The sequence below is a fragment of the Monodelphis domestica genome, chromosome 1, assembly GCF_027887165.1.
Source record: "Monodelphis domestica isolate mMonDom1 chromosome 1, mMonDom1.pri, whole genome shotgun sequence".
NCBI lineage: Eukaryota > Metazoa > Chordata > Mammalia > Didelphimorphia > Didelphidae > Monodelphis > Monodelphis domestica.
In genome coordinates, this window is record NC_077227.1 from 123,334,384 (window position 1) to 123,348,465 (window position 14,082).

The 14,082-nt window shown below is 36.6% G+C and overlaps 1 protein-coding gene across 7 annotated transcripts in view; it reads right to left on the reverse strand.

Moving 5' to 3' along the window:
* Positions 1 to 12,520, reverse strand: part of ZFAND6 (zinc finger AN1-type containing 6) — a 100,852-nt gene extending 88,332 nt beyond the window's left edge. For 4 of the 7 annotated variants that reach the window (XM_016424976.2, XM_056806082.1, XM_016424973.2 and 1 more), the window contains exon 1: positions 12,296 to 12,505. The gene's annotated coding sequence lies outside the window, so the exon portion shown is untranslated. Of the gene's footprint in view, positions 1 to 6,686; positions 6,909 to 12,295 lie in introns of those variants that run through there. The other 3 variants (XM_056806091.1, XM_056806090.1, XM_056806076.1) reach the window with 3 other exon arrangements.
* Between the last annotated feature and the right edge of the window lie 1,562 nt (positions 12,521 to 14,082).

A 14,082-nucleotide genomic window follows, 5' to 3' on the forward strand; every position in this document is an offset into this window, starting at 1 on the left:
AACTGTAACCTTTGACCTGGTGATATCATTACTAGATGAGTGTCCTAGCAGTGGTGTCCTACTAGTAGCAGCACCCCACCAAACACATGCCCTGTGCCAAGATTGTTGCTGTTTAGCCATTTTTCAGTCATATTTGACTGTTACCCCTTTGGGTTTTTTTTTTTTTTGACAAAGATACTGGAGTGGTTTGTCATTCATTTCTCCAGTTAATTTTACAGATGAGGAAACATTTAAACTTGGGTCTTCCTAAATACAATCTACTGTGTGTCACTTGATTGCTCCCCTGCCTCCTCCCTAACTCACTAAGATAAAAGAACTCAAATGTACAAAAACTGGAACTGAGGAGGTGCCCATTAATTAGGAGATGTTTTAAAGTTATTGCACAAGAATATGATGAAATACTATTATACAATAAAAAAAGATAAAGGGGACAGTTTTTAAGAAAAACCTGGCAAGATGTGTATGAACTGATGCAGCATGGAGCAAACAGAACCAGAAGAGTTTATGCAATGACAAAAATATTTTAATTGAAGAATGAGGAACTATGATTCACATAACTACCTGCCTTGGCTCCAGAGGACTAATGTTGAAACGTTCCAGCTCCCTGGACCTGACAAAAAGGTGATAGTCACATTGCAGACTGAGATATAAATATATATTTTAGACATGACCGATGTACAAATTTGTTTTGTGCTTGACTAGAAAGGTTTTGTTTTTCTTTCTTTTTCAACTGGGATAGTTGTAGCAAGGAAATGGTTAGAAGAAAATGTTTTTGATTTCTACCATAAATAATTGCAAACCTCAAATTTTAAAAAATAAACCACTTTTTCAAGCAATTGCAAAATACTGTCAAGCAAAATCTAAAATGTAAATTTTGGATAATTAAAAAAAAAATTACCCTCACATGAAGTCAAGGTTTCAGAAGAAGTTCTACTTTTTGGCAATTCAGCTGTATCCCTATGGCCACCAATACTGATCCAGTGAAGGACAATATTTGGAACAAAAACAAAACCAGAGCTTTAATGTATTAAGAGTCAGTGGAATTGAGTCCACTGGCCCTGATACTACTGGTAGTATGGCAAGTCTCTTAATCTCCCTAAATATGTGTTTCCGCATCTATAAAATGAAAAGCCTGATCACAGCAAATGAGGTTTCAGTTTCTAGATCCAAGATCCTATACAATGAGCTTCATACAATGAATATGATATGAATAGCAATCTGTGTGTTCACCTATCTTAATTCCAATTATTCCCCCCTTGTAATTTCTAACTTCCCACCAATTCTCTTTTCCCAGAAAAGGGATATGATCCTTCCTTCCTTCCCAATGGCAAACTGTCTAGATAGGGGTGTCTAAATCATGACCTGAAAAACTTTGCAGTGGAGCCTGATCCAGATTAAAATGTAATTGGGCAAAGTTTAAAATAAATAAAAATGCAACACAATATGTTAATTTGTGATTTCCTAAATTATTTTGGAGCCTTTGGGGGATCTATTTCTATTTGGAAGTTGGACAACACTGTGTCTAGATACCTCCCTTTGTCTTTACATTTACCTTGCATTTTATGAAAATGTATTGTTCCCTCCTACCACCATAGATTGTATTTCTGCTAGAGGCAAGAATTTGTTGTGCTTTCATTTTTGTATCCTTAGCACATACCAAAATGCCTTATACATAAATGTTGATGAACAAGTTAGGATTTTATATCTTTAAAAAGCAAGTCTAAACAGGGCCCAAAAGCCTATAATCTAAAGCTTTAGGCAAAGAAAACTCTTTTGAAAATAAACCATGCAAGGTTTACTCAAATTTCTAATTTTCAGGGTAGTCCATTTCAAACTTCTTAAGGATTAGTCATAATGAGAAAAGTTAAGTTTTTACACCTAATGAGAGAAGGCAGTTGTTTTTAGGATAGCAAGGGCACTGTTTTATTTATAAGTCTATCTAGATTTTATAGGATTGTAGTTTTATTCCACATGAGTCACTTTGCACAAGATGTGGTACTGTATTTTGCATTAGGGGTGGGTGAGTGGGTATGGAAGAGCATGAGAGTTCAAATTATGTGGAAGGCACATAATGTGGAAGGGAAAGCAACTGTGTTAAACTTTTGAAAGTTAACCTCAATTTGCTTTCAAAGATGCTGTATTCACAGGTGGATTCTTCAAATACAAGCACACCTCATTTAATTGCACTTTGCTTTATTGCAGTTCAAAGATATTACATTTTCTATAAATTGAAGGTTTCTGGTAACCCTGGGCTAAGCAAGTCTATTGGTGTCTTTTTTCCAATACTATATATGCTCACATTTTGGTCATTCTTGAAATATTTTAAACTTTTCTATCATTATGTTACAGTGATCTGTAAATGTGGTCTTGGATCTTACTATAGTAATTGTTTTGGGGCACCATGAACCACAAGACAGTCAGCTTAACTGAGAACTGTTGTATGTGTTCTGACTGTTCCATCAACCTTTCATTCCCCAGCCTCTTCCTCTCCTCAGGCATTCCCTTTCTCTTGAGATACAACAATATTGAAATTAGGCCAATTAATAACCCTAATGACTACTAAGTTTTCAAGTGAAAGGAAGAGTCAATCTATGTTGCAAACTTCATTGCTATCTTATTTTAAGAAATTGTCAGTCACCCCAACCTTTAATTCAGTCTGCTGATCCAGTGGGCAGCTGAGGCAAGACCCCTTCCACCAGCAAAAAGATTATTACTTGCTGAAGGCTCAAATGAAAGTTAGTATTTTTTTTTATCAATAAAGTATTTTTAATTAGGGTTTTTCATATTCTTAAACAAAATTACTGCACACTTAATAAACTACAGCAAAATGTGAATGTAACTTTTATATGCACAGGGAAACCAAAAAATTCATGTGACTTGTTTTATTGAGGTGGTCTGGAACCAAACCCACAATATCTGAGGTAAGTTTGTACCTGTATGCAAAAGTAGTGACTAAGTGTGAATTCTAAGGACATTAGTATTTCAAACAGCAGAGGGACTTATAGTGCTTTCATACTTTGCCTAATCTCTGTTCACACCATTTCAATCCTAGGATTTAGTCACTCAAGAGGGAACAGAGTAGCTGTTAATTCCAAAGCAAATAGAAAAACATACCTTTTATAACATTTCAAGTGTCAAAAGTACCTTTAGAACAATTTAGGGACTTTAAGGAAATGGGGTCCAGTAAGGCCTTAAGAGATATAATAGCTTGGATTTTCATATCGTTTTGTTCTCAATACAAATCAAGAAAGTACAAGTATTCTTATCCTCATTTTACAAATAAGGAAACGGAGTCAGATGAGTACAAGACAAGCTCAAATCTTGGCATCAGAAGAAATCTAGTCCAGTGCCCTTTTTAGTAATACTGGTAATAAATTTAGCACATAGCACATATAAGTTTTGCAAAATACTTTTACATGGTATCTCATTTAATCCTTACAATAACCCTGTGGGGTAGGTACTATTTTCCCCATTTTACAGAAAAGGAAAAAGAAGCTGAGAGAAATAAAATGATTTACAATCTCAAAGCTACTATGTTTCTGCAACAGGATTACAACTCTGATCTTCCCAACTCCAAAGCCAGCATTCTGTCTCCTATTCCAGCTATGTGCTTAAATAATACTTTTTTAGTTCATGACAAAAGGCAATGATAGTTGAAAAATAACATCATGAGGAGATAATTTTAAGCTTCTTTTGTATCAGATGCAAAAATAAAATGGAGCATTAAAAAGTTTGCTTCCTCTAGTTGCCACCTCACTGTCCCCTAGTTTCCTCTGCCCCACATAGTTTTTCTTCTCCTCTAGTTTGTTCCTAATTATTAGTAATTAGGAAAATAGACATTCATTTAAAAACAGGTTTGGGAGTATAAATGGTTAACAGCTTCTCTGGAATTAGGAACAAAAGTTACCTATACTAAACATTTATCTACTTTCACAGAGAAGACAAACAGGAAAGGCAACCTTCATGACTACTTTATAAGACTGAAATAGCTATGTTCTATAGAACAAAAAAAATGAATTATGATTAGCCACAATTCAAAGACATAGTCTATAGTTAGTAGGAAACAGGAATAAACTATATTAGCAATTTGTGATTTTTCTCCCTGATGGTCTACTGGTTATGCTTCTGTGCTTTCCCTGCCAAATCCTGGGGTTCGATTTCCAGTCAGTAAAAGTCTTAAAAGGATTTGGATATTCCTACCATATAAAGAAAAGTTGGCAGTCCTTACTTGATATTCCACGTACAAAACAAACTGTAAAAGAGCTTTAAAATAATATTGTCTGACACATTGACACATGTAAAACCCAGTGGAATTGCTCATTGGCTATGGGAGGGGGATGGGAGAGAAAGAACATTAATCATGTAAGCATGGAAAAATATTCTAAATAAAAATTTTGAAGGAAAAAATAGTCTGAAAGTTAATCAAAAGTTCATTCTCAACATGGAAGCAACGAAATTAACATCAATTCCTTTTCTGAAATTTTGAATGAGGTAATAAATATTTCATTCAGATAGTTAAAACTGAATGGAGCTTTAGATTCAATTATTCAAATTAAACGTAAATGATAAGAAGGTAGAAAATGCCTAAATGCTTATATATTAAAAAAATTAAATACAAGTGTACAACAGATCCTCAAACTATTTCACTAAGGTAAAACTGGTCAAGTAACCTATTCAACAATGAAAGCTAAATATCTATCCTTTTGGCACAAAATTATTAAGTTAAATAGCCAGAAAAAACCAACTTTTCAGTCATGACAGATATAATTTCCACTTATAAAACTGTCAGAAACACAAGACATATAATCACTACCAAGGCCTCTAAAAGAACTGTTTACAGCTATTCAACATCAATCTTTTCACAATGACTAGTTAAGGTATGTAATCTATAGAATAAGAATATTTAACAAAATATTTGGCTTAAAAGACAGTTAATTTCTATTCACAACCACCACCTTTATTGGTAAATCTAACATTTAAAATACTACTTACATTTGTTTTGCATTTTGCTTTGGGGGAAGGTGATAGGGTGGGAAGAATCAACATTAAATATCCAGACTAAGAACCAAACTGTTTCTACTATATCTCATTTAGCATCAAAAGACTAGTAGTGAGGAATAAATATAATCTGCAAGTCACCAGGAAACAAAGAATACTATTAAAGGCAAAAGGATATACAATATTGTCTATATATAGTATATGCAATTAAGGGTAAACCTGTGTCATGAAAACTAATAAAACGCTGAAAGGGCACTGATATCACCTTTTAAACCTAAGCCTATTACTTAAACTAAATATTATTTTTGTTGCTCTTGAAGTCCACATAAACACTCCCAGTAGCTACATGAGAATTATGCAGCATAGATATGGATCATCATAAAGAAAGATGGTTACTGGCATAGCTTTTTTAGACTCCCTTGATATTTTCAGTTCTCTTTACTTAGAATAAAAATGTCTTTTAAATAGTGTTATCTTTAAAAACATAAGACCTAAAACAAGAGCAAAGACAGTGTGAATATGAAAACAACTACTCTTACTGAAAAATGGACAGTAAAGATGTTTCTTGGTTTCCACAAAGTATTATCTCTGTTTCTTTCTGTTGGTCATTACAAGAAACTATTTTAAAACACAGCAAGGAAACTTGGGATCAAGGATATTAACTCCAGAAAGCAAATCTAGTTAAAGCAGCCTCAATTTAATTCAGTGTTCCTGATTGTTTTCATAATCTCCAAAAGAATTCAATTTCTTATTTCCAAGTAAAAGTTTTAACAAAGAGCAGTGAATTTTTACTGCAGTACCTTAAGAAATGAGTCTATAAATTTAAGAATTTAAGACTATTGAGTGTTACTTAAAAAGCACACGTCATTCTTTTAAATTATTATTAAGTCCCCTGGATTCACAGATATAATGTAATAGCAGTTTTTAAAAAGAAAACACACCTTAAACAAAGAAATGTCAAATAACTAAAATATGTTCTAATCCTTTTAATAAAAGACGATTGTCATTTCCTAATAAAGATTTTTCCCCATCGGAATTAGAACATACTTGTAAGACTTAAAAAAAAAAAAAAAACCTTTCCCTGTTCCACTATCTTTCAAAGCAATTAAGATGTTTCAATGAATCAAGGTGAAAGTGTTGCTTTGCTTCAGTTCAAAAGGAAACAAATGACCTTTTCAGAAAGATCAAATTGTACCATGAATATTTTTAAATCTAAAGTTCCCTGGTATAATTAAAAGTTAAAGATGGCACTAGAATACAAATGAAACTACAATATTTCAATACTTTAATATCCATTCCATACATACAGCTCATTCAGCTACTTAATCTCTTAAAATCAAAGAAATTATAATTTTTAGAAATCAAGATGATCTCCTAAAGTTATTTTTTTCAACAAGAATTATTTTTTACATGAGCAATCCATAACAAGATTCTCGTAAGGATGGGGGGCTAGTTTTTAAATAAAAGACAGGCACTACACTAAATTAAATCACCAGGGAAAGTCAAGTTGGATTCTCTGCACCCTATTTCCTGTCCAAACAACCCTTTTGTTCTGCTTCCCTGCTTAATTCTTATGTTCAACTAACAATGAAAAATAAAAACAATGGAAAAATCTGGCGATCACATAAATCTAAAGGTGCACGAATGTGAAACAGAAGAACATTATGAGATGAGAACAAAAATCCTACCAACAAAACCTCCCCAATTTTCTGTTTGCTTCACCTCAGATTAACTTCACTTGAAGCTGTACTCCAAAGCAACCAACCCTGATTAAGCCCAGCCTTCCCTGAGGTTAGTGGTTGAAGAATCAAATCTCCGCCCTGTTGGTTAAACTCTTCATTTTGATTGGTAAACGGTAATATCCATTATTTTAAAGAACTTTTCTCAGCTAGCAGGTTAGGTTAAGCATGTTAAAACACCCTGGGAAAGCTGCTTCCTTAAAGAAACAGTATGTAATAAGGGTTCAGTTTTTACCAACCTAAAAAATGTTTTTTACCTAGCTCAAAAAAATAAAACTGTATTGCTAACAAAATCATGCATACTACTTTAATGTACGTTAATGCTGTCAAACCATTCAGAACACAGTACTTAAGTTTATGCTTGAATATTGTTGCAATATTCAATCTCTAAAAATAAGGTTAGATTTTTCATCATGATTGTAATAGAAGTTATGTATTTGTTTACTGTCTAAAAATTAGAATGCACCCCCCCTCAAAAAAAATTCTTCCTGTCAACTTTTAAAAAGGGAGAATTAATATCACACCAAAAGATACTAACTTGAAATTAATTAAAAACTAATAATGCTCATTTGAAATAGCAATGAATAACAGGTGGGTTATGCTTTTTTAAGTTTCAACTAATTTCAGTATACTAATTGAGGAAATGATTCAGCAACTTTTTTTAGCTTTCACATTTTTAAACTATTTTCATACCTCAACTTCTACCATGGAGAAAACCACTCAGAAGATTCACTATAACGTAACTGTAGCTCATCATAAACTACTAAAAATAAAATTCATTTCTGGGATATTTCTAAAATTCTTTGACAAGATCATCTTCAATACCATAAGTTTTCAATAACATTTTAGACTACAGGAAAATGTTATAGGGAGAAATAGTATTTTTACAATATAACTTAAAAAGGTTGTCTTATGTTACATGTCTTTTTATAGTTATTCTAAACTATTTAAAGTTATTGCATCTATTACAAAGCCAAGGTTCTAGTAACCTAAGAACCATTTTTTTCTTCTTTGGTATCTCTGGGCCCTACAGACAGCTAAAGGAACTATATGCTCAGAATATACTGCTAAATGATTTTGTCAAAAGGAGACTGAAGAATAAGTTGTAAATTTTTTTTCTAACTTACCAATTTTCAAAAATTGTCTTTAAGAAATTTTCCATTAGCACTAAATAACAGGTCACCAAACACCCTTTTAATGGGTCAAAGAATAAAACTTGATAAACATGTTTACTGTAGTAATCTATGAATTTAGTTTTGATGTCAACTAGATTCACCTGGAAAATATTTCAACTTTAATTTTTAACAAAAAAATTTATAATTAAAGGAGATTTAAAAAAAGATTTTTAAAATTAGGGCATCGTTTCATTTCAGTTAGATTCAACTAACTTCAAGCCACTGCAAAACAATTATTTTTTTATAGTATGCTATTTTAAAGAAAGACATACACCAAGTACTTTGAATACCAAACCAAGGTCTGTTTTTTAACAAAATAAAATTCACATATCTGTCTCTAAGGCTCAAACATGAGGCAATTAAAAAAATAACCAAACTGAAGAAGCCCTAGACAGCTGCATAATCTATTATGCTGTTTAAGTGTACAAATTGAAAGAGCCAATTCAGAGAGTTCTAATCCCAAAATGCTTTGCATGAACTCAGTGCTTTGAATCACAGCACTGCAAGAGTAAAGTTCATTAGGTTTTCTTCCTATCCTAACTTACCAATTGTTCTTGGAAAAAACTACCCTGTCCATGGAAAAAAAGAAAAAAATACACAACACATACTGTATATGTGGTGTACGTGTGACTAGTAAATTTTAAGGTCACAAGAAGATACAAAGGGCAAGCATTTTTAAACATCAAATTTGGTAAGCATGAAATTAGAAGCAAATAGCTTAGTTACAAAACAAAACAACCTTTGATCTGACCACAATCCTTCACCCACAAAAGTTAATTATTGGTATGAAATAGACACAAGCAACCTAAGATATAGGTTACAATTCAGCAATCCTGCTTAACCAGGATGTCATCAACACACCTGCAACTCATAGTTAGAAAACAAAGATTGAACTAGGACATTAAACTTAATGAAGACAAACTCAATTTCGTAAAATTTAAAAATAAAAAATTCAAATATTGTTTTCCTAAAAAAGACAAAAGGAATAATACTTTGTCCCCCAAAAGTTCACCCCAAGCATTAAAAAAACCTCAAAACTGGTTATTACAGTGTGGAAGTCCCCTCCTGGGCCAGGTTAATCTAGAAAGCTGAGTGGTAAACTAAAAGGGGACACAAAGAAATCCATTATCAGTAAATAAATCACCAAGGAACATTGTGAAAAAAGACCCTTTACCAAAACAAGGACATCAGTTTGTTTTTCTTCAATTTGATGTGATTATTTCTACCTCCAAAAAACCAAGTACTCGTATCCTCAGAAAGTACATTCACTAAGTAAATCCAAGAGTTTTTTTTAATATGATCTTCTTAGAAAGGATCTGAAAAATAAGCCACATCCAATTTTTTTACTGTTCCAAGACCCTAAGAAGAAAAGTAGGAGGTAGCACTTTCAGTAATACTAAATTTATTGTAGCTTAATTTTCAAGTGGTGCAAAGAGAACTTTCATAGAATATCTATGGCTCAAAAGGAGACTTAAAAGTCGCAGGGAGCTTTCTAAAGAGTCACACTTCTCAGAAGACACAGGGGTCTGCCAAAAAACACTTCTTAAAATAATTTGGAATCACTAGGGAGCCTAAACAGGTCTTACTGGGTCACCATGATAGAGCCAAAAAAGCATTATTTGTAAGGGTAATTATAGAAAAGAGATACTATCCAAAAAAAAAAAAAGCTCTTTCAAAGAGTTCACTAATAAGAACAATGCAGGAGAATCAACACTACTGCCCACAAACACTATCAGGCCTATCTGATAAAAGGAGGATAAAAGTAATTTTTCACATTACTTTTATAACATTATAGCAAATTATTTCTTGAATGAACACTGTAATGAAATCTGCAATAGATGAAATGAGAAGTTTTAAAATTTTCTTTTACCTTCACAGTTTTTGAATCAATATTGTGTAGAGCAGAAGAGCAGTAAATGTTAGGCAATGGGGCTTGCCCAGTGTCTGAGGTGAAATTTTAATCCAGGACCTCCCATCTCTAGGCTTGGCTATCAATCCACTGAGACACTTAGCTGCTGTCTCCAAAAAGTTTTTGAAAAGTTACTAAAAGTATACTACTGAGATTTCTTTCCTTTCAAATTATAAAAGTTAACCATCTATGCGAACCAATCAAAGCTTATTTTATATGTAATGTTATCTTTAAGAATTTTTAAAACTTTTGACTAGCATCTTTTTTCCTGCCCTTTGGGACAGAATAATATGGATAGAAGAGAAAGGCAATTCTTAGTTTGACAGTAGCTTGGGCAATTTCTACCATATGAGTAAGGATAGAGGTGGAACCTGTGATTTCAATACTATAGAGATATTTCTGGGTAAGTAAACTCCCTCTACCAATACAGGTCAGCACTTTTCAGCAACTGAGTTTTGAAGAGCGCCCTGGAGCACTGAAGGGATAAATGACTAGCCCAGGGTCACAGTCACAGTCCGGTATGTAGGTGGAGGACTTCCTTATTTAGATATTGCCTCTAAACTTAAAAGTTAAAAAAAAACCAACCACAAGGTGCTGGGTTATTTCTTCATCCACTGTATGTCATTGTAGCTAGTTTCCATACACACAAATTCCAGCAACAACTTGGTAATTTAGCAGAAGTCACCTTGTAGACTCAACTTAAGTTTTCCCCTAACATTACAGACCTTTACTTAGTACTTGAGGGAAAGGAGGGGAATGTCATTTCCATTTAATATATGGGGAAATAAATAGAAAAGGGTAGCACACTTGCCCAAGATCACAACTACCCAGTTTTCTTTGTATTCTTAAGTATCCTTTCCACACTATGATGCCTTCTTTTAAAGATGCAAATAAAAATTTCTTAAAGATTCTCTTAATATTCAAAAAGTCATAAACTGAGTCCATTTTACTTCTGGTTACTAGAAATAGACAAGTCTTAAAATCCCTTTCAGAATACAATTAAAAAAAAAACATTTTATGTACCAATTTTACCTAAAGCATTCATTTGTAATTAGTGTTGGTTAGAAATAACTTTTTACAGTTAATTTCTGTAGCTAAATTTACTTTTCACTTAAAATCAATGTCTTAATTCCAGCTATTAATATTCTCAAACGTTTTGCATAAAAATGGCTACTTATTAGGAGGTGGAAGGCTCTTAAATTTCTTACATTAACAATCTCTTTCCCATTGCATACTCAATTTTTATCTCGATAATTAATTTTCCCAACTATAACTTAATATTAAACTCAAAAGCCTTACTTCTCCCATGAGAAAAAAAAAATTAATCTCACTTGGATCAGAGGCCTTAAATAAGGTTTTGACCTGGAAAGGCATTATTTTAAAAAATGCATTAGAAAACTCTAAAATTACAGCTATAACTAAAAAAGCAATTGCGTGTAAAGAATGACACCAATGTACTATGTTCACATTCTATGCCAGTCACCACCTCCTGGAGAGAATTACAAAGGAGAGATCATCAGATGTCGAAGACTTGTATGTAAGAGGGAATCAAGAAAGTGTCCTTCCCTAGTAAAGGGATATCACCAAAGCATTAGATAAGACTTCAGAAGAATTAAAGAGCAAGTAGTTTGAGATATTATACAGAAATAGTCACGAAAGGTATCGAATCGGTTTTTAAAGGTGCTTAAAAACGTTTACACACACCATGCGTCTCAAGAAACTCCCAACACCACCAAAAAATTGGGGTTAATAGGGCAACAAGAAGTCGGGGAACACTGGGGCCGGAAAGGAGTTACCCAGAAACCTAAAAGGGTAAACAGGTCGATTACAGATCAGTTGCCCAATGGAAGCCTACTCCTACCCCGCCCCCCACTCCCAAGGGAAAAGATGCCCAGGGTTCGGCTACATTCGAAGGGTCAGCCCCTCCAAATTCAAAACCCTGGACCTGACCTAGCTTTTAGAAAACAAAGTAGACTTCAACCCCACCCTAACCCGGCTGGGCCACGAGTCTCCTTCCCTTCCTCTCCACCCCACAGGCCACAGCACACCCTAACCTAATCCTCCCACCCTACAGCTGGCCCCGCCCCTGGACACCACACACACACGCGGCCCCCTCCAAGCCTCCGCCCATCATCCCGCCCCCGCCCCCTCTTCCCTCCCCCCATTATCCTCTAGGACAGGAATCCCCTCCCCCACAAACGTCCCTACTCGCTCCCTCTTCTCAACCTCCCCCCCGCACTTCCCCCCCTCCCCGAGTAAGAGACCCACAAGGCAGGGGGAGGTCCAGCCCCACCACCTGCTGCGTGGGCGCTTCCGGCTCCCTCCCTCCCCGCCGAAGCCGGGAGGGGCAGAGGGAGGTGCTTAACTCTTTGCTCCAGCACCGCCCGCCAGCCTCTTAGGCTGCCAGCCGGCCGGCCGACCCGAAAGGGGGGAGGGGACAGCTTCAGCCGACAAGGGTCCCGGACCACTCTTACCTGGCGGCGGCTCCCTCCGCCTGACGCGCCCGCCACCACCGCCGCCCCCGCCGCGGGTGAATGGGGACAGGTGAGGCCGCCGAACCCCCCACTCGCTCCGGCTCCGGCCCCGCCGCTGCCGCCTCCACCGCCGGCCCCTCCGTCCGCTGTTTATTAAACTTTTCTGTTTGGTTGTTCGGCCCGTGACGCGACCGCCGGGAAGAGCTCTGGGATTGGCCGACGCCCGGCGCTGACGCGGCGCCCCCCTCCCGCAGACTAATTATTACCGGCGGAGGCGGAGCCGGGAGACGGGGGATGGGGTGGGGGTGGGGCGACGACTCGGAGCGCGCGGCGATTGGCCCGAACCCGCGGAGCGATGCTCCCCCGCCCTCCCTCTTCCGTTCTCCTTCCCCCCCACCTCTTCATTCCCACCCCCTCCTAACTTGTTCCCGCCCCCTCCCTGGTCCTTCTTCCCTTCAGCTCCACCCTCCCCACTCCTTCCTCACCCTCTGGTCCTACTCCTACCCCCACTTCCAGCTGCGTTCCAGGCATCTAATAGTTTCTGGCACGGAGGGGGTGTGGCCATGACGCGCTGGGCTTTCCCAGGCGAAGTGAAAATTTAAAGAGACAGATACAGGGAGAAGCAGCACCTTCTTCCTCCTGCCTTGCTGGTGCGAGGCGGGTGGGACGTTTCTGTCCCAGAGTCAGGGGAAGTGGAAAGCTCCCGGTGTTTGTAGGAGTTGCACCTGCGAGCTCAGCTGCTGAACATTCCCCCCTTCTTCAAAACTTACTTAAAATAAACTGATAAGGGCAGTGGCAAACAAGCAGAGGACCCCTGGTGGGGATTCTGCTGCAAAACTGTTAACACACACACACAAATTTGCCCCAATTTTGGGGTGAAGCCGTAAATCCAGGGGACTGGCTCCAAGTGCATTTTTGTCCCATCTACGCAGGTGAGGCTGGAGACAAACCCCACCACACCTACACGGACCGATGGGTCTTTAGAGCAAAATCACGTTTGCAAAGGGTAGGGGAGATATTTTCCAATCCGGAGTCCAATCTCCCTAAATTCGCCAATACTCACTATTAAGGAAATTGTGTTTATGCCCATATTAGATCCCTCGCTTTTTTTGTTGTTCCTGTTACACTCTAAGCCTACAGCTATGCTTCTAGTTTGAGCCAAAAAGAGTACCTGTATATGGGTAGAATGAATGACAGGCAGGGATAATAAAAATATATATAAGATTAACTTCTCAGTTGTCCTCTAATCTATATCTTGTCCATTTTGTAGCCCTCTAATAACAAATGTAGTGCACTCTGAAGTTAACTAAACACCAAGTTCATCCATGTGGCCCCTGGGCAAATAAGTAAAAAAACCTGAGCCAGTTTTCTCATCTGTAAAGTCAGAATAAGCCTCTTACAAGATTGTTGTGAGAATCAACCTTTCACAGTTTTTTAGAATTTAGTATAAATTTCTACATGCATTTTAAAATATACTCTTGAGACTGACCTCTAGCAAAGGCTCTACTGGTGAAAATTTCTACCTGATTGCACAGGGCATTGTATTACTCTGAATCAAACTACTGATAATTGACTTCATCATGGACAGAGAGTACTAGAGATCAGGTCAATAAACTCCCACCCTTAGTGATTGAGATGAATAGTTTAATATATGTGTGTAAATAGGTCTATGTTTTTATAGAAAATGAAGTTCTCACTTTATACTTTCCATGGACAGCAAGATATAATGTCATATTCAAATGTGGTCTCTTACTCTAATTAGTTCTATGATTTTATACAATTCCATT